The 20,084-nt window shown below is 41.6% G+C and overlaps 1 long non-coding RNA gene across 2 annotated transcripts; it reads left to right on the top strand.

Annotated features, from left to right (window-relative positions):
• The first annotated feature begins 12,869 nt into the window (after positions 1 to 12,869).
• On the top strand, positions 12,870 to 18,744 carry LOC147339171 (uncharacterized). Of its 2 annotated transcripts, XR_015130242.1 has the most exons (4): positions 12,870 to 13,067; positions 16,939 to 17,048; positions 17,605 to 18,550; positions 18,632 to 18,744. It is a non-coding gene; the product is annotated as an uncharacterized LOC147339171 (long non-coding RNA). The 2 variants fall into 2 exon arrangements; XR_015130240.1 differs by having other exon boundaries at positions 16,939 to 18,550.
• Positions 18,745 to 20,084: the final 1,340 nt, after the last annotated feature.

Below are 20,084 nucleotides of genomic sequence, written 5' to 3'. Positions count from 1 at the left end.
GAGGATGGGGAGGAAAGAAAGGGAGGGGCAAGCGGCCCCTCCCTGGGGCCAGCTCCCCCGCTGACCCCAGTAGGCACCCCCACACTCTGGAACTCACCAGGGCAAGGGGACCCAGGCCCATCCGGACCAGGGCCCGCAGCAGCAGCACCGCCCAGCCCCACAGAGTCCGGGGCAGCCCACCCGACTCCACCCCAGAGAAAACTGCACCCACCCCATCATCCAATCATCTCCCAAACTACACAAGACAATAGACACCCAGGTTGAGTTCACTCTCCACCTCTCCTATATCTCTCCCCCCACCTGCAGAGTGAGCTCCTGTAGTGAGGAGACCACCTGCAAAGATATAACAGCCTCCCCACCAGTTAGAGAGCGCAATTCTTAGCATATTTTGGTTCCTGCAACTGGTCCGTCAGGTTATTGTCTCTTGTGCTTTTGGAAATCTGTTTTTTCCTATTTCCATTTTAGTTTTTCCTATTTCAGTTGTGTTTTGTGTGCTTTTAGCAGCGTTTTTCTTATTGCTGTTGTTTTCGTAAGTTGCAGTCCATTTGGCCTCTCAGGGCCACCGTAGTTTTGCTTGGTCACAGGTGGAAAGGCCCACTGAGTGCTCTTGCTGAGTTCACTCCTGGGAGGGGCTTTCCTGGGATAACACCTTCCCTGCACCTGTTTCTCATTCCTCAATCAAGCATGTTGTACTGATTGTAATCATTTTTATGTCATTTGTCAGCCCCTCATCTGGATTCAAAGCACCTCTGAAGACTCCATGTCAGCAGCCTCCTGTGCTCCTCAGCCTTAACCTCACAATCCTAGTATTGGCTCTCTGTGTCTAATTAAAAGGATTGCTCACCTGTTCACCCACCTGACCACTCTCGCACCAAAACGTCTCTGGATTCTTGGTTTGCTACCAGCCGCCCCCACACCTCAGACCACCGTTCTCTCAAGTAAAGCAACTCTCATCAAACTGTCCACATTTTGCCCATTTCCCTCTGATCACCTGTTAACTCCCTGCGTCCTCCTCAACAGAGTCTCTGCATGCAGATCTGCAAAAATGCACCCCCTCACTGGCTCCCATCTTCTGTTTTTTTGTTCAACAACAAAAGATGAATTTAAAGGTTTTTGGTCATATTTTAGGTCATTTTGACCCAACTTTCTTTGAATAAAAAATGATGAGACAACACAGCGTGTATAAGATATGACCTGAAATCTGTCATCTGTCAGCTTCGTCTTTCTTTCCTCCAGAATACAGCGAAAAATAGTGAAGGGGTAAAACTACATGCGTTACATGATGTTCATTTCAGCAGTTACTGAAATATTCAACCTGTCTGGTACCAACAACCATCCCACATTCAAAGTCACTTGAATCACCGTTCTCCCTCCCTCATTCTGATGCTGTGTTTGGACTTCAGCAGTCCATCTTGATCATTTCTACATCGCTACATACATCAAATTGCTATTATGTGATTGGCATATTAAATATTTGTATTAATGAGAGGTTAAACAGGTGTACTTAGTCAAGAGGCAAGTGTAAATTTTACTTCTGTTGCAGAGGAAAAGCATTAATGACCCTGTTATCTGTATTTACCTGGAAAGGAGGTCCTGTGGTGTATTTCACTGGTTTCTTTTTTAAGCTGTAATAATCAAGCTCTGAATTTCAAATTACTTGTATGTATAAGGTGCTAATTGTACTGCAAACTGAGTGAATGTTTAACTATCATACAGCAGTGAAGGATCATTGCTGAATGTATAAATAAGCAGCTGCATATGCCTACATTTTCCCCTAAAAAGGGCTGCCCTGAGTGGGTAAAATATTTGCTAATGTGGATTTAACAAAGTAGTTACAGTAAAGTATCTGCAACATTAAGGTGACAGAGATAAATAAGTGTATTTTTTAATGACTGCTTTCATTATCACTTATTATAATCTGTTATATAATTTAATATATATAAAAGAAATAAACTAAAAAAAACATCCCTTATTAAATGGTGTTTGCATCAATTCCCTGTCTGTCTAAAGAATCACAGACACTTTGACTTACACAGAGAAAACAGAAAAACAACAAAACACTGTAAACTATTCATGAAAAGAAATGTCAACTCTAAAGTACTTACATCACCACAGCTACAAATGTGGGTCATATTTGCTTGGATGCCAGTTAGCTGATTTTGTTAGCTCCTTTCATGTGTCCATCATATTTTTGTGAGCTTCTTTTGGTTTCTTCCTCTAAGTGCAGCTTGTCTGTATTTGCCATTTGGGGGCAAAAGTTTCTCCTGATATGATAAAGGATTTTGCTACTTTGGTGACACCAATAATATACCAGCAGTTCTCCTTCATGAAAAATGCTGCTTATTAGCAGCCAGCCTACATGTAACACATTGTTGTAGAAGAAACAGACATCTGCTATTTTCATGATAATTTATTAAAAAATATGAAATGCAATCTTTTATTTTTTATTTATTTATTTATTTGCTCCACATGGACAAAAAAATATCTTTTTTTGTGACAGCCAGCAAAAACTTTTAAACAAATGTATTCCAGTTGGAAGTGTCTTCCTTGCCTGCACAGAGCATTTTTCTGTTTTGTAAGACTTTTCCAACAAAACATTAAACTGCATTAAACTGTTCAACAGTGTCAAATTTCTTCTTATAATAATAATAATAATAATAATAATAATGGATTGGATTTATACAGCGCTTTTCAAGGCACCCAAAGCGCTTTACAATGCCACTATTCATTCACTCTCACATTCATACACTGGTGGAGGCAGCTACGGTTGTAGCCACAGCTGCCCTGGGGCAGACTGACAGAAGCGAGGCTGCCATATCGCACCATCGGCCCCTCTGGCCAACACCAGTAGGCGGTAGGGTAAAGTGTCTTGCCCAAGGACACAACGACCAGGACAGAGAGCCCGGGGATCAAACCGGCGACCTTATTCCAGTTTTTCCTTTAATACCGTGGATAAATGCTTCATATTCGCAGCAGGAATCTATTCTGAAGATGACTTAAGCAAAAAAGGAAAGAAAACAGAAAAAAAAGATAAATAACAGCTAAGACAACTATGAAAACAACTTCAATTAGGCCCTTAGCAGTAAAGTGACTCCGGCCTGCTCACTGCTATTGTCTGACACAAAACCAGTGCCAGGGATAGGCGTGAAACACTGCTCTAAAGCAGCGGTCCCCAACCTTTTTTGCGCCACGGACCAGTTTATGCCCGACAATGTCAGGAAGAGCTGCAACTAACATTGGTGTAGCCCCTCCCATTCCAATGAAATTCAATTAACTACCTATTGCCGTATAACAGCAGTGTATCTATAACCCATATAACAACTGTCATAGATTAGCAGCAGGAAAACAATAATGAAAATATCAATAAAATGAACACAATCAGTATATCCACTAAATGTCTCCCACTCTTTCCCCTTCTTAAACACACTTGGAAAGTTCCTCTAGGACTTGGATCATAAGGGCTTGTCACATGGTCATAGACAGATTTTCCACTTTTGCCACTGATTTGCCAGCATAATCAAATGTGCACCTTAAATCTCTAATATTTTCTCACAGCTTCAACAGGATCTTGTGACTCACGGCAGCAACACACAATCAAAACAACTACAGCGAGTAAGTAGGTTTTATTAACGACCCATACTTCAAACACGAGTGTGAAAAAATTACTGTTTGTTGTTTTCAGACGTTACAGGGCGTCCCTATGACTAAGAGAGCTGCATCTCAACCACTCAAGCATCAAACAGTGTAACAGCACAGCACATGCAAATGCCTAAAATGCCTCAACATGACAACTGAAATGCCCCTGCTATGCAAACATAACTATTCACAAATGCACAATCTGAATATTCTTATTCTCCTTTTGTCCCAATGTACACAAAAAATGGATATCCAGGTGGTGCGCATAAAAACCCATGCATTAATCTTTGTGAGTGTTTACAAACTACTGTGAGAATGTGTTGTTTTGCTTCTTTTTAAGCCCCCCCTCCAACCAAAATCCCACCCCATCCTGTAGATGAACACTTCACCATGGGAACAGAGATGTGTGTGTCTGTTTAACACAATAAAGAGGCGACTAAAAGACTTGCAGTGTCTTTCCTAATGAGCCTTGTAAGAACTCATGCTGTTTGATGTCTAGGACTGTTTCATCCAGCTCAGACACTGCCTCCATTGCCCCCCTAACCCTTTCTGTCCAAGATTGGGACTGGCAGGATGGCACCCCTCTGCCCTTTGTCTGCCACCCACCAAGCCTGACCATGTTCTCCATTTCATTTACCTTATGCTTTGCTCTTCTGCCAGACCAGGGCCACAGGCCAAAACACAGACAGATAAGAACCTGCAAGGTACCAACCCCTTGGGATTAAAGCAGGCAGTTAATTCTGTTTGCATTTTGACAGGGTGTTTTTAATTTTACCTGCCAGCAAAGGTTTGTTCAAGTACTCTCTCTGGACCTCTGTCTACCGTGACCTATCATTGCCATATGGTCACAATTCCCAGAGCTCACTACAGAGGGACTTGGTGGCGTTTAAAAAAAAGTCACCCAACATATGCTGATGTAAGTGAAAATAAGATTCTGCTATTCAAGGCTTTTTTTTTGTGCTGTGTGTTGTCAAAACATTCATTAATTTTGCTTCCCCTTTTAATTTGCTATCATTTTTCTCTTCTTTTATGTATTTATTATCTGAGGCAGTAAAAATTATTAAATCACACTACTATATGCATAATTGTTTTTGGGTTTTTTTTAACATTTTACATATGTGTATTTTTATCACTTATGTTGCAAGAGCAAAAAGAGCAGTAAGTAATTTGACAGGATTGTCGAGCTGGTAAACACCTGAATGTGTGCTGTCAAACACAACCAAACTATTGCACCAGCTAAGTAGCAACATGCTCAGGTGATGTTAAAGGTGTTACCAGGAATTATCTGCCAATTTGTGCTGCTTGTTTGTTGTGTTGTCACTAAATGAAGCAACGACTGTGAGTTGGTTTAGGCAGCACAGATCAGGTGCACTGCTATACTCACTTGACCTCTACTCCACACACACTCAGCAAACTCTTTTAATTATGGCTGTGTTAATTATGGTGATGTTCTTAATGGCGGTACTTGCTCTGTGTTCTGCCTATTTTTTTTTTTTTTTTTTTTTTGCGTGGCTGTGTTCAAAGCTCACCTAAAAGCTATGCTGCTTTTTGCAGCCACTATTGATATTTAAAAAAAACAACGCAGCATAGGCCATATCAACGCGATTGTGGCATTTTTCGACGGCCAGCTGACTGTAACATTAGCCTGATTGTGCCATTTGTGAATTAGAGTGCTTGCCTTGTGTCCCCACCCTGCTATCAGCAACACTAGGTGAACAAATACAATTATTGTAATAAGTTATGGTCAAAATTTCATGCTGTACCTGGCCTCTCCTGGGTATTTTTGTTTTATTGTGATGGTTACAGTCAATTCTGGCTTAATTGGCACTTTAATTTGCATAAGAGTGCTTAAACTGACAACATATGCATTAATATTTTGCATGAATTTTTGATGAAACTGTATCATATATAACATATACGTTAATGTAACACACACACACACACAAACACACACATACATATATATATATATATATATATATATATATATATACACACACATATATATATATATACATTAGGGGTGCAACGATACTCGTATCGATATTGAACCGTTCGATACAGTGCTTTCTGTTCGGTACGCAATACAAAATTTGTAATTTATTTGATCAACTTTCCTTCTGACGATGCTGTCTGTGTTGAGCGCTCAGTGAATCTGCGTTCGACTACTCCGCCTAGGGTCGACAGTGCAGCCTAGGCGGAGTAGTCGAACGCAGATTCACTGAGCGCTCAACACAGACAGCATCGTCAGAAGGAAGCGCGCAGGGCAAGCTAGCGAGACAGAAGTTAAGCTCTCCTTACAACATGGACCTCCCCCACCCTCATTCAGATCTGGCGTTTGGAATTATTTTGGTTTTCATGTGACGTATGACCCTGAAGGTAAGCGAGTCATGGACTAAAGTAAAACAGTATGTTGGATGTGCCATGCAATGCTCAATTACATGGGTGGGAACTAGTGTGTTAGCGCAGTTAGCTCGTTAACGTGTTGGCCGTCTAGCCCCATGCATGGGGCGATTGGCGGTAGCTCGTTAACGGAGATTTGCCGTGTTGTGGCGTTAACGTCATTTCAACGAGATTAACCTGAAAGCACTAGTGGGAACACAACGAATATGACTGCACATTTACGCCGACATCATCCTAGTGCAAAGACAAGTGGAAGCAGAACAAAAACAAGCAAGCATGCTACTAACTTTAGCCGAGTCATTTAGACAGCTGTTTAATATGCTGCTGAGAATATAGCCCAGAAGAAGCGGATAGTATAGCTTTTATTTTGGAAAGAGACATTTCTCTGTAATAAACTCTCTTTTCCAAAGATGAGTGATTCCTCAATCAGATACAGGGCTCGCAATATTGCTAGCCCGACGTCCCGGGGCTAGCGATTTTTTCAGTCGGGGTGCCAAAATCTATCTCTGCCCTGCCCGTCGGGCTATTGTAGGAAGGAAAAATATATGTCAATGCTTTTGCATTCTTTCGGAAATGTAGCTGGGTAATTATATCATTGGCATCGGTGAGCCACTGTCAATATGTGACATATTGAAATCGCGTTTGAATTTGCGCTTGTTTTTTGCTTTCACTTTGCAATCGCGCAAACTGTGTATAGAGAGCGACAGCACTGATCTGTGAGTGATGATAATTTGCGCACCAATTCCTCTGACATCGTCTTATTAATCGTTAGCTTACTATGCAAACATGACAAGTGAAATCTCCCGCAGCTTAAACATGTGAGAGGTTGATCGCGCAGAGAATCGCTGAGCTTATGTGAGTGCGTGTGTAAAAGCAGCAGGATTTATATTTGACTACGATGACCTGGATGACTGAGCACCTTCACAGACAGATATATATTTTAGTTCTGCTGAGCCAAATAAGACAGGTCAGGGTGAAGAAGTGACAGCCAAAGAAAAGCTTACCACAAAACGGAGAAGTTATGACAAATCAGACTATAAGGCAAAAAGAAAGTGCAGCTTTATGGTTTCATGGACAAAAGAATTTCTGTGGCTGCAATATGACGAGCTATATAACCGGGGCTGCACATAAGTGGTCCGCAGGTGCGCATTCGCTGTCAAAATAAAAAACACGCACAAGGGTTAGGGTTAAATTTAAAAACTGTACTTTTGAGTTAAAATATATATTTATATTTTTAATGAATGACAAATTAAAAAGGCATGAACATTTTTTTGTATCGAAAAAATATCGAACCGTGACACCAAAGTATCGAACCGAACCGAACCGTGAATTTTGTGTATCGTTGCACCCCTAATATACATATATATATACATATATACATATATATATATATATACACACATATATATATATACATTAGGGGTGCAACGATACTCGTATCGATATTGAACCGTTCGATACAGTGCTTTCTGTTCGGTACGCAATACAAAATTTGTAATTTATTTTATCAACTTTCCTTCTGACGATGCTGTCTGTGTTAAGCGCTCAGTGAATCTGCGTTCGACTACTCCGCCTAGGCTGCACTGTCGAGCGCAGATCCACTGAGCGTTCAACACAGACAGCATCGTCAGAAGGAAGAGCGCAGGGCAAGCTAGCGAGACAGAAGTTAAGCTCTCCTTGTAACATGGCAAATTGAACCTCCTCCACCCTCATTCAGATCTGGCGTTTGGAATTATTTTGGTTTTCATGTGACGTATGATCCTGAAGGTAAGCGCGTCGTGGACTAAAGTAAAACAGTATGTTGGATGTGCCACGCAATGCTCAATTACATGGGTGGGAACTAGTGTGTTAGCGCAGTTAGCTCGTTAACGTGTTGGCCGTCTAGCCCCATGCACAGGGCGATCAGGGGTAGCTCGTTAACGGAGATTTGCCGTGTTGTGGCGTTAACGTCATTTCAACGAGATTAAGGCTGAAAGCACTAGTGGGAACACAACGAATATGACTGCACATTTACTCCGACATCATCCTAGTGCAAAGACAAGTGGAAGCAGACAAAAACAACAAGCATGCATGCTACAAACTTTACCCGAGTCATTTAGACAGCCGTTAGCACACGATTCTCCTTATGGGGACCTGATATGTTTAATATTGTGGCGAGCTCAGACAAGGAGGTGTCGTTCGGTCTTGCTTCCCGTGAGCTAGCCAGGGAGCACAGCCGTTTATTGACATCTGCAGAAGAACACTGCCGCTAGCTAACTGCTCAGCGCGGCAAACGCACAGCAACAACAACACACAGAGTGCCCTCTGACCCCGGAAGGACACACCGTCGCAGCGAGAAGGCGTCACCCGTCACTATGGCAACATAAACAAAACATAACTGTACAAACAGAACCCCGAAAAGCCCTGACCCGGTACATAGCCCCCACCTAAGGGGTCAGTCGTCCCCGACGACCCCATTACCCCACACAAAGTCCTGCAAATGTCCAGGTGCCTTCTTTTGGCGCACCGGCCGGTCACGACCGGCGGGGGAAAAGTCACTCGGGTCAGAACATGGGGTGCCACCATCATCCCACTTCTGACACCAATGTGGCGAGCTCAGACAAGGAGGAGACGGAGGTGTCGTTTGGTCTTTCTTCCCGTGAGCTAGCCAGTGAGCACAGCCGCTTATTGACATCTGCAGAAGAACACTGCCGCTAGCTAACTGCTCAGCGCGGCAACCGCACAGCAACAACAACACACAGGGCGCCCTCTGACCCCGGAAGGACACACCGGTCGTGTCCAAATTCATTGGCTGCATCCTCCTGAGGCCGCATTTGTAGACCGATTACGTCACAGCGACGCGCCGAAGGCTGTCCAAATTCGTAGACTCCTCCGAATGTAGCCGACAAATGCGTCCTCCTTTTCCCCGAATTTGAAGGATGGGTCGGGTGTGTCCTTTGTGGCCTACCATATCCCAGAATTCATAGCGCGGCCCAGCCAAACTCCAGTTTCCAACAATGGCGGCCGCTACTAAGTTTTAAAATTACTCATACCAATCTTTCTGGGTCACAAAATAAACTTTTAACATATTTTCAGGCGAGAAAGTAGCTGTGTAAACATCAAATATCTGCTCGGTTTATCAAGATATCGCATATTTGCAAAAGTGCTTCGACGTTTTCGGAGGCGTCTGCTACCCACCAGCTCGATAGCTAGCCGGGAGCTCGAGGGTTACTGATGCGGCCGAGGACGGCACAACTCCCGGCACATCATTTTCAGATCACCGCGGACTTTCGCTGCTCGGGTTAAACGTAATATATAAGTCACTTAGACAACCTAAAAATGTTATTGTTGGGCTTTTTTCAGTGTTTTGTTTGTTCGTGAGTAAATCGGTTTGGCTGAGATTAAAGTTATTAGATTAGATTAGATAAAATAAAACTTTATTAATCCCCCGGGTGGGTTCCTCCTTGGTTTTTACACAGCTGACTAAACGTCAAACAGAAAACTGATTAAACAGAAGTATGAGACAGTCGTGAATTTACGCCAGTGTCCTGATATATTTTAGATAGCAAGGAGCAGACGGCTGAGTTTATTAAACTCCACCGAGACAGCGGTGACGCTAATCAGAAGGCTAGACCGTCCAATTTCACGGCCGTTTACTTCGGGCCTACCCGACCTTCTGAGGACCCGGCCCACGTAGACCGTGAAGGCCGTGTCCTCAGGAGGATGCAGCCCATGAATTTGGACACGACCACCGTCGCAGCGAGAGGGCGTCACCCGTCACTATGGCAACATAAACAAAACATAACTGTACAAACAGAACCCCGAACAGCCCTGACCCGCTACAATATGCTGCTGAGAATATAGCCCAGAAGAAGCGTATAGTATAGCTTTTATTTTGGAAAGAGCCATTTCTCTGTAATAAACTCTCTTTTCCAAAGATGAGTGATTCCTCAATCAGATACAGGGCTTGCAAAATCGCTAGCCCGACGTCCCGGAGCTAGTGATTTTTCCAGTCGCGCTACCAAAATCTATCTCTGCCCTGCCCGTTGGGCTATTGTAGGAAGGAAAAATATACGTCAATGCTTTTGCATTCTTTCGGAAATGTAGCTGGGTAATTATATCATTGGCATCGGTGAGCCACTGTCAATATGTGACATATTGAAGTCACGTTTGAATTTGCGCTTGTTTTTTGCTTTCACTTTGCAAATGTCCAGGTGCCTTCTTTTGGCGCACCGGCCAGTCACGACCGGCGGGGGAAAAGTCACTCGGGTCAGAACATGGGGTGCCACCATCATCCCACTTCTGACACCAATGTGGCGAGCTCAGACAAGGAGGAGACGGAGGTGTCGTTTAGTCTTGCTTCCCGTGAGCTAGCCAGGGAGCACAGCCGTTTATTGACATCTGCAGAAGAACACTGCCGCTAGCTAACTGCTCAGCGCGGCAACCGCACAGCAACAACAACAACAACAACACACAGGGCGCCCTCTGACCCCGAAGGACACACCGTCGCAGCGAGAAGGCGTCACCCGTCACTATGGCAACATAAACAAAACATAACTGTACAAACAGAACCCCGAACAGCCCTGACCCGCTACAATATGCTGCTGAGAATATAGCCCAGAAGAAGCGTATAGTATAGCTTTTATTTTGGAAAGAGCCATTTCTCTGTAATAAACTCTCTTTTCCAAAGATGAGTGATTCCTCAATCAGATACAGGGCTTGCAATATCGCTAGCCCGATTTTTCCAGTCGGGCTACCAAAATCTATCTCTGCCCTGCCCGTCGGGCTATTGTAGGAAGGAAAAATATATGTCAATGCTTTTGCATTCTTTCGGAAATGTAGCTGGGTAATTATGTCATTGGCATCGGTGAGCCACTGTCAATATGTGACATATTGAAATCTCGTTTGAATTTGCGCTTGTTTTTTGCTTTCACTTTGCAATCGTGCGAACTGTGTATAGAGAGCGACAGCACTGATTGGTGAGTGATGATAATTTGCGCACCAATTCCTCTGACATCGTCTTATCAATCGTTAGCTTACTATGCAAACATGACAAGTGAAATCTCCCGCAGCAAGCTTAAACATATGAGAGGTTGATCGCGCAGAGAATCACTGACCGTTATGTGTGTGTGTAAAAGCAGCAGGATATATATTTTAGTTCTGCTGAGCCAAATAAGACAGGTCAGGGTGAAGAAGTGACAGCCAAAGAAAAGCTTACCACAAAACGGAAAAGTTATGACAAATCAGACTATAAGGCAAAAAGAAAGTGCAGCTTTATGGTTTCATGGACAAAAGAATTTCTGTGGCTGCAATATGACGAGCTATATAACCGGGGCTGCACATAAGTGGTCCGCAGGTGCGCATTCGCTGTCAAAATAAAATAAAAAAAAACGCGCACAAGATATGAAGTTGCAACGCGTGTTTGCATACATAAGATTTTCTGGAGGAGGACAGACATTTGTTTAAAACTCTTAAAGATGTCGAAGAAGCAAGCTCCTTTAAGCAATTACTTTGGTGTTCCTCTACCTCCAAAGAAATGTCAGAAGGAGTCAGAACCACAAAAGAAGCGCGTATTCTCGGAAAAGTGGTTGCAGGAGGTGAGCTGGCTTCAAACAAATGATGAACGCACAGAGATGTGGTGCGGAATGTGCCGTGAAAATCCTACTCTAGCGGACAAAAACAGTGCTTTTTATATGGACGCAAACGTGCGTTGCAACTTCTTATCTGGTGCGCGTCTTTTATTTTGACAGCGAATGCGCACATGCGGACCACTTATGTGCACCCGTGTAAATAACATAATGTTCTGCCGGGTGTGTTGTTGGTTTTCTCTCGATTTCTGAGTCGACAAGCGCCTTTGTTACTGGGACCAGTCATTTTAAGAAAGGCCCCCATTAGAACCCATGAGAAATGCAAGAAATGCATTATTGCTCAGTCTGCAATATCTTTCCCAGAACAAACACCAATTGCAAATAACATACTAAAAATAAACCTGAAAAATCTGTTTAGAACAGCGTACTATGTTGCAAAGAGTGAACTACCACTGGCAAAATTTAGCAGTCTTTGCAAACTTCAAAAATCAAATGGCCTAGATCTTGGTTCCACTTGTCTCTTACCCGTGACTTCAGTGGAAATTTCAAATTCAGGATCTGACACAGACTGATTCATGTCCTACACAGTTCTTACAAGTTCATAGAAATTTCTGTTCAATTAGAACCAAGTATTTGAGTTGATGATTGTAATTTTTATACAATGTTGTAATTTGTTTTTCAACAATTTTTTGATTAATGTTTTGTTTCCTTTACAATATTATACATTAAAGTATAATATTGTAAAGGAAACAAAACATCAATCAAAAATTGCTCTCTTTTTTATTCGGGCTACTTACATTTATTTTGGGCTACCAAAAACTGAAGAGTCCCTGCCCGAAGGGCTACCAGGGATTTTGAAATTTTGAGAGCCCTGAGATATATTGATTTTTTTAATTACTTTTGTTTCAGCAACATTAAGTTTAAAAACTGTACTTTTGAGTTAAAATATATATTTATAATTTTAATAAATGACAAATTAAAAAGGCATGAACATTTTTTTGTATCGAAAAAATATCGAACCGTGACACCAAAGTATCGAACCGAACCGAACCGTGAATTTTGTGTATCGTTGCACCCCTAATATATATATATATATATATATATATATATATATATATATATATATATATATATATACATTAGGGGTGCAACGATACTCATATCGATATTGAACCGTTCGATACAGTGCTTTTAGTTCGGTACGCATATGTATCAAACAATACAAGATTTTTAATTTATTTTATCAACTTTCCTTCTGACGATGCTGTCTGTGTTGAGCGCTCAGTGGATCTGCGCTCGACAGTGCAGCCTAGGCGGAGTAGTCGAACACAGATTCACTGAGCGCAGGGCAAGCTAGCGAGACAGAAGTTAAGCTCTCCTTGCAACATGGACCTCCCCCACCCTCATTCAGATCTGGCGTTTGGAATTATTTTGGTTTTCATGTGACGTATGACCCTGAAGGTAAGCGCGTCGTGGACTAAAGTAAAACAGTATGTTTGGATGTGCCACGCAATGCTCAATTACATGGGTGGGAACTAGTGTGTTAGCGCAGTTAGCTCGTTAACGTGTTGGCCGTCTAGCCCCATGCACAGGGCGATCAGGGGTAGCTCGTTAACGGAGATTTGCCGTGTTGTGGCGTTAACGTCATTTCAACGAGATTAAGGCTGACAGCACTAGTGGGAACACAACGAATATGACTGCACATTTACTCCGACATCATCCTAGTGCAAAGACAAGTGGAAGCAGACAAAAACAACAAGCACGCATGCTACAAACTTTACCCGAGTCATTTAGACAGCCGTTAGCACACGATTCTCCTTATGGGGACCTGATATGTTTAATATGCTGCTGAGAATATAGCCCAGAAGAAGCGTATAGTATAGCTTTTATTTTGGAAAGAGCCATTTCTCTGTAATAAACTCTCTTTTCCAAAGATGAGTGATTTCTCGATCAGGTAGATTAATTTTTTTATTACTTTGTTTTTTCAGCAACATTAAATTTAAAAACTGTACTTTTGAGTTAAAATATATATTTATAATTTAAATAAATGACAAATGAAAAAGGCATGAACATTTTTTTGTATCGAAAAAATATCGAATCGTGACACCAAAGTATCGAACCGAACCGAACCGTGAATTTTGTGTATCGTTGCACCCCTAATATATATATATATATATATATATATATATATATACACATATTCAACTGCTTGTTCACTGCATATATCATATGGCAGCAACTCAGTGTAGGCAGATATGATCCAGACGCCCTGGTGAAGTTCAGATCGAGCATCACCATATGGAAGAAAGGTGATTTAAGTGACTTTGAATGTGGCATAGTTGTTGGTATCTGACAGGCAAGTTTGACTGGTTTCTTAACCATGACTGTACTCAAATGTCCTCCACAGTTACCAGAAATGAATCCAATAGAGCACCTTTCGCATGTGGTGGAATGGGAGAGTCACATCATGAATGTGTGGCCAACAAATCTGCAGCAACTGTTTGATGCCAACAAACTTTCTAAGGAATCTTTCCAGCACCTCGTTGAATCTATGCCATGAAGCATTAAGGCAGCACTAATCCTGCTGAGCTCTTGTTGCGTTCATGCATGGCATGCAGTCGCACTCACTGGCAATCCAAGCCTATATCTATGTCCTGTGGGTCATCTGCCGATATGAAACAATGACTGATGAGAAGTAGTGGCCTGCTTCAAGCCGTTCATTAAGGATTATTATTTTCTGCTAAGATGAATGTGTCAGCCCACTCTTCTATGTTAGGTGGATTGCTGTGTTTAGATTCACACATAGTTGTTTCATAATTAATACTATTAAAAGTCTAATAAGCTGTTATTAACACTATAAATTTAACCCTTTCAACAGTGTTTCCTGGTGCAGGGTGGTGTGTGTGTCTTTGTGTGTTTTTAAAATTAAGCTGATCTGTCAGTCTGTTATCATAGCATAAGAGGAATCTTTACTGGTAGCTATTTTACTCCTTCATGAATGTCTTTCACCAGTAGGCTGATAGCTGCTGATGCTCTGATGCTTTCTGGTTGGGGATATCTGAGCTTCTACACCTTTGTGATGGGGTGTGTAGCGTGTGTGAGGATGGGCTGCAGTTTGTTCTCTTGTTAAGAGGTGTGCTTCTTTCAGTCGTCTCTAAGGTTTTAATGCTTCTTTGAAAGGGCCTTTCTCTCTATTATTTTGGCATTCCTCTACCATACAATGAGACAGCTGGTGAGAATGTTCTCAATAACATGTCTATAGTCCTGGACAGAAGGCTGATGGCTCAGACAGGCTTTATTCAGTCACCTGACAGAACTGAGTTTCTGCTATGCTTTCTCAAAAGTAAGAAAGTTTTTTCTGACAAACTCAGATTATTGGTGATGAACAGGATCAGAAACCTAAAGGTGTACACACGTTACACATCAGTACCTTTAATCAGCAGAGTTGGCAGATGGTTTGGTTTGCTCCTAAAATCCAGGTTTAGCTTCTTGGTCTTGTTGGTGTAGAAGACAAGACTGTCTTCTTTCTCTTGGGTAAGCGTCTCATTACCAGTAATTTGATTTATGGTTTCTCTTGATAAGTCCCAGGATGGTTGTGTCACCTGCAAAATGAAATGCAGCTGAAATTATGGGTGACTAGGCAGTTATCAGTACTGAAGTAAAAGAGACTAGGCTTGATAAAGCAGTACTGGAGGCTTCCAGTGTTTAGTTGTTGTTGTTTTTTTCAGCACTGCTGATACTGCTAAACGTCAGTAGTCTAGCTATTGGAAGTCTTTCTATCAAAAATTCTAAAATCCAGATGCAGGTGAGAAAGGTCCAGAACAGCTTTGCTGTTAACATATTGGGATAGACAGCGTTACAACTGAACTATTGTCCAGACAAGAAAATCAGTCTTATCAGTGAGACTGGTGAGACTGAGAGGAGAGCAACTGCCAGAGGTTTGTACATCAACCTGTTGAATACGCAAAATTAAATGAACTAGTCACTTGCATGATTGAGGAGCTTCATAGGTGCTGACGTGAGCACTACATAAGGGAAATATTTCTTGAGATTTGTATTTGTCTTTTTGAGAAAAGTTGCACAGAGTGAAAACCTAATCCAACATAGTATTAAAATATGTTTTTGTACAGCAAAAGTTTTCAGAGCTCCAGCTGACACTTTATCTGGCTCTGTTGCCTTATGGGGTGTAACCTGAAAACTGAGATCCTGTGTAAATCTCATCTGGAGAGTGATCTGTCCCAGACAGCATGGTATGGGTTCCTTAAGTCTTGAAGGGGTTATCAGTAGATATAAATGGCATAGTCCATCTGAAAAGATGCTGTACCTATATCATTTAGCTGCCTTTATGAAAGACATTCACACTAATATGGAAGAAAGAGAGACAGACAGAGAGAACGTAAGGATTTAATAAGTTTTCTTCGTCCCACTCCTTTTTCAGGCAAGTTTTGTTTTTTGTTTTGTGTATTTTATGTTCAATATAGGTATTTGTTGTGCCTGAAAATGAATAAATAAATGAAATGAAAAAATGAAATGAAAAACCCTCCTGGCAACCCACCGAGCCTGCTGGAGTGCCTGCAGTGAAATTCCTGGATCAAGTACTTATCCAGACTTATGGACCAAGGAATGCTCTTTAGGACCATAGCTATGCCAGTCCACCAGATATCAAAGGCTGCACCCATGCCACCTAACGTCCAAAAGCTTCCTAGGATGTGACCTAAAGACTTCAATCCAAAATGAAATCCAGACGAATGCCATGGAGCACACATGGTCAGTTAGAAGTTTAGAAGTTTATAAAGGTTAGGGCATCTTTGACCAATGAAGACCACAAAATAACTCTCTGAAGAACAGTTATAGTGTGACTACAGTCACGTGGCAGGTAAACTGTATTGAATGGGCCCATTGGATTACCTGAGAGCAGGCAGGCGATGGTAGGTGATTGAAAGATCGGTTCTCATCCCAGGATCTGGCTCATTCAGCTGAGTATTGCAGACCCAAGAATGAATTGGATGGGTTGTAACTCAGAGACAGAATAAGGAGTTGAATCCTGGTGAAATCAGGCTTAATATTATTGGGCAGAGCTATTATGTAATTATGAAATTAAACATAAAAAAAAAATCGGGGGGGGGGGGGGGGGGACTTGACGAGCATTCAGCTCCTTAGTTGCTTGGAAATACAAAAAGTTTTCGTGATTAGTACATACAATGAATAGTGGTTCTGCTTCTTCCAACCAGGATCTCCAAGAATACCACAGAATCAATATGAAATTCATATTTTTCTCCTTTGACAAACAGTTTGTTTTGCAATAAATGTTACTCTGTCTTTTGATGCTCAGAGAGGGTTTTGGAAATGATGAAAGTATCATCCAAGTAGACAAAGACAAAGTAACTGAAGAAGTACCAGAGGACATCTTTAACTATGCTGTGGAACAATACTGGTGTGTTGGTAAGTCTGAAAAGCATCACAAGATACCCAGAGTGCCCCAGGTGAGTGTTGAAAGATGTTTTTGATTTATTTCTCTCTTTATCTGCACCAGGTGGTAGGCGTTACAGAGATCCAGCTTTTAAAAAATGTAATTGTAATCATCTGCAATGGAAACAGAATAAGTAACAGATTGAATTCTATCCTGTTATCCTATTGTGAGGTCAGTCGATAGTTGAATTATGGTCTTTTAGCACTGGGTGGCATAAAATCAGTGGTGTCCTTGTTGTGTTGGAGATAAACAGACTTGTGATTGCTCGATAGGAACAGAAATACAGGTCAAGTTTTTTTAGCAGTATTTGCAAGATGACTATGTAGAGCCGAAACCTGAAGTTGCTCGGGCAGTATTTAAACCATTACAGCCATGGCCCTGTGTTTTGCCTACCCAGAGTATAAGTCAATAAAGTGGACTGTTTGACCACAATATAACTATTTACCAGATGCGATTCTTCTTTGTCTTACACAAAGAGGGCCATGTCCTTCCCTGCTGAATAATTTTTGTCTTCCTTTCACCGGACAGGTAATGACCAATTGCACACAGGTGAGTAGATTACCAACCATCTCCAGGTATGTGAATCAGAATGGTGGATACACATACACAAACATACACACACATACACACTCACAGAGTGAGAGAGCAACAAAGAGCAAGAACAATCAGAAAAAGCAGGTCAGCACAAGAAGACCAGGGGACCATGAAAATATCTTTTTGATATCACTAAACAAGTGTCCTGCTTCCTATAGTAAGAAAGATTATATATTCACATTTAAGTAAGATAGAGTTTTCATGAAAATGGTTAGAATCAGCTAAGGCAGCAGCAGGTTATGCATTTTAATACTTGCTGACAATGCTGAAAGACTTATTTCAGTGCTTCATGCACTTAAACCAAGGGTGTAAATGCTGTACTCTGTAGTTCTTCTGGTAAATAAAATAGCCTGCACCAGATTCCCAGATGCTGAACATTTGATGTCCATAGTTTAGTTAAAAACGTAATCTCTGGGGTAGCCAGTTTTGCACTCTTTCATGCTGTGGTCACATCTCTAGGCCATGTAGCCTGACAGTGAAAAGACCTTCTGGGGGGTCTTTTGGGTGAGCCATGTTTCTGTAAAACACAGAACTGAACAGTCTCTGATGTACTATTGTGTGATGACCTAGAATTCTGAAATACATCTGTCCATTTTATTATGCAGCAATTGCACATTTGCCAAGAGAATACTTGGCAGATTTTGTCATGGTCTGACTAGCCCTGCTGGGCGACCTGATCATTTATGTTTGAGTTTATTTAGATGGAGCCGCGCTTCCCCGGAGGCAGGTCCACCAACCCGGAAGTAGCTCCGTTCGGAGCTTCGGCACACCGCCGATTAATTAACATTCACCAGCTGCCATGAATTATCCGCCATCAGACCCCGGTGTATTTAACGCAGTGACCAGGCTTCAGTCAGCGCTGGATCATTATTCTAAGCTCGTTAGTAGTGTCTTGATTGTGTGCTTTTTCCAACTCGCTTTCGGATTGCTATTTACTCCTTTTTTTTGTCTTTCGCACTAGGAGGTGGAGAGTAGAAGACGGGAGCTGGGTGAATGGACCACGGGGGCCACGGCCGAGGGATTTCACTGGACTGTAATTGTTTCACTCTGTAAATAAATTCACTGTATCATTGCAAGGAGATCTTCGCTCGAGTCCGCTTCATCCACACACCACGACAGATTTATCTTACTGCATCTTTCAAAGCATCAGAGAAGCTGTTCAACTCAGTTCTAGCTGCCATTTCTTTTCAAGTGACCAGGTCTTGCCGTCTTCTTCAGCATCCTTTTCCCCTACTTAAAATTACTTATTGTATAATATTTCTTCTTCCTGCTAAAAACTTGAATTATTTCCCTCCTTATTATAGTGTGTCGTTGAGTAGGTATTTGTAGGTTTAAATCAGGGGTGCTCACACTTTTTCCGCATGTGAGCTACTTATAAAATGACCAAGTCAAAATGATCTACCCACTACAAAAATCCAAAACATATACTTATTTATAAATATATTGAGGATTCTTTATATCTACAATGTATATACATGCATAACCGCAATATCCAATATTTCACAACACAATTAACTATGTAAATTTTTTGTCATTACCTGAGTTTACTCTGATGACTTGCACTGAATTGAATCAGCCAGGGATGCATAGTCCGGACAGTAGCTGCTGACGGCCAGGTTTAAGAGAAAAAACCGAGAGCTAAAAATTGGAGTTAACTCGCTGACTAGCTTGTCAGTTTTACTACACTTCGCGCCGCTGTTTGCGCATGCGCAGCGACCTAAGCGTCAGAAAAAATCTGCTGTCATCTGACTGGCTTCCCTGTATCAATCAAGTGACGGGATGGATGATAGGCTGGCATCTATTTTTTTTAATGCCATGCGATCTACCAATACTACCTTTGCGATCGACTGGTCGATCGCGATCGACGTATTGAGCACCCCTGGTTTAAATAATTACATTATAATGTTAAATAAAATAAAATGGAAATTCAGTTTCATTTTAGGGGAATTAGACTGTTAGTCACAGACCATGTTATAAAGTGCAACAAGAAACACAACAGAAAAATACAGTTGGATAAAAAAGGACCGGTATAAAATAACCATAACAATCACGTGGAGTCCTTTTACATGCAATTACCACTTAAATGTTTTTTTGTCAAGCACGTTAGCCATTGTTATGTTAGCTGTTCACTGATTTTCTTTCCTTTAATGTGAGTGAAAAATGGTAAGATGTGTATAAACTCATACTTACAGACAGCGCAGACTGTTTGCTACAGTGACTCACGATTTCGTCTGGAGCTCCAGTGGGGGAATCTGAACACCTTGATCAGGATCCCTTGATTTTAGCAGCAACTTCCAGGACTGGAAAATGAATCCAAAATGAAATTACCAAAAGACATTTTCAGGCTCAGACTCCCATGTTAAAATGCCCAAATTTACAGCATTAAAACATGTGGAAGTTAAATAAAATGAACT

The sequence above is a fragment of the Aulonocara sp. 'chitande type north' Nkhata Bay genome, linkage group LG1 (genome assembly GCF_057382095.1).
Source record: "Aulonocara sp. 'chitande type north' Nkhata Bay isolate Kocher_YH1m ecotype deep benthic linkage group LG1, A_spYH_male_GT1.1, whole genome shotgun sequence".
NCBI classification, from domain to species: domain Eukaryota; kingdom Metazoa; phylum Chordata; class Actinopteri; order Cichliformes; family Cichlidae; genus Aulonocara; species Aulonocara sp. 'chitande type north' Nkhata Bay.
This window is presented reverse-complemented; position numbering and strand designations above follow the sequence as displayed.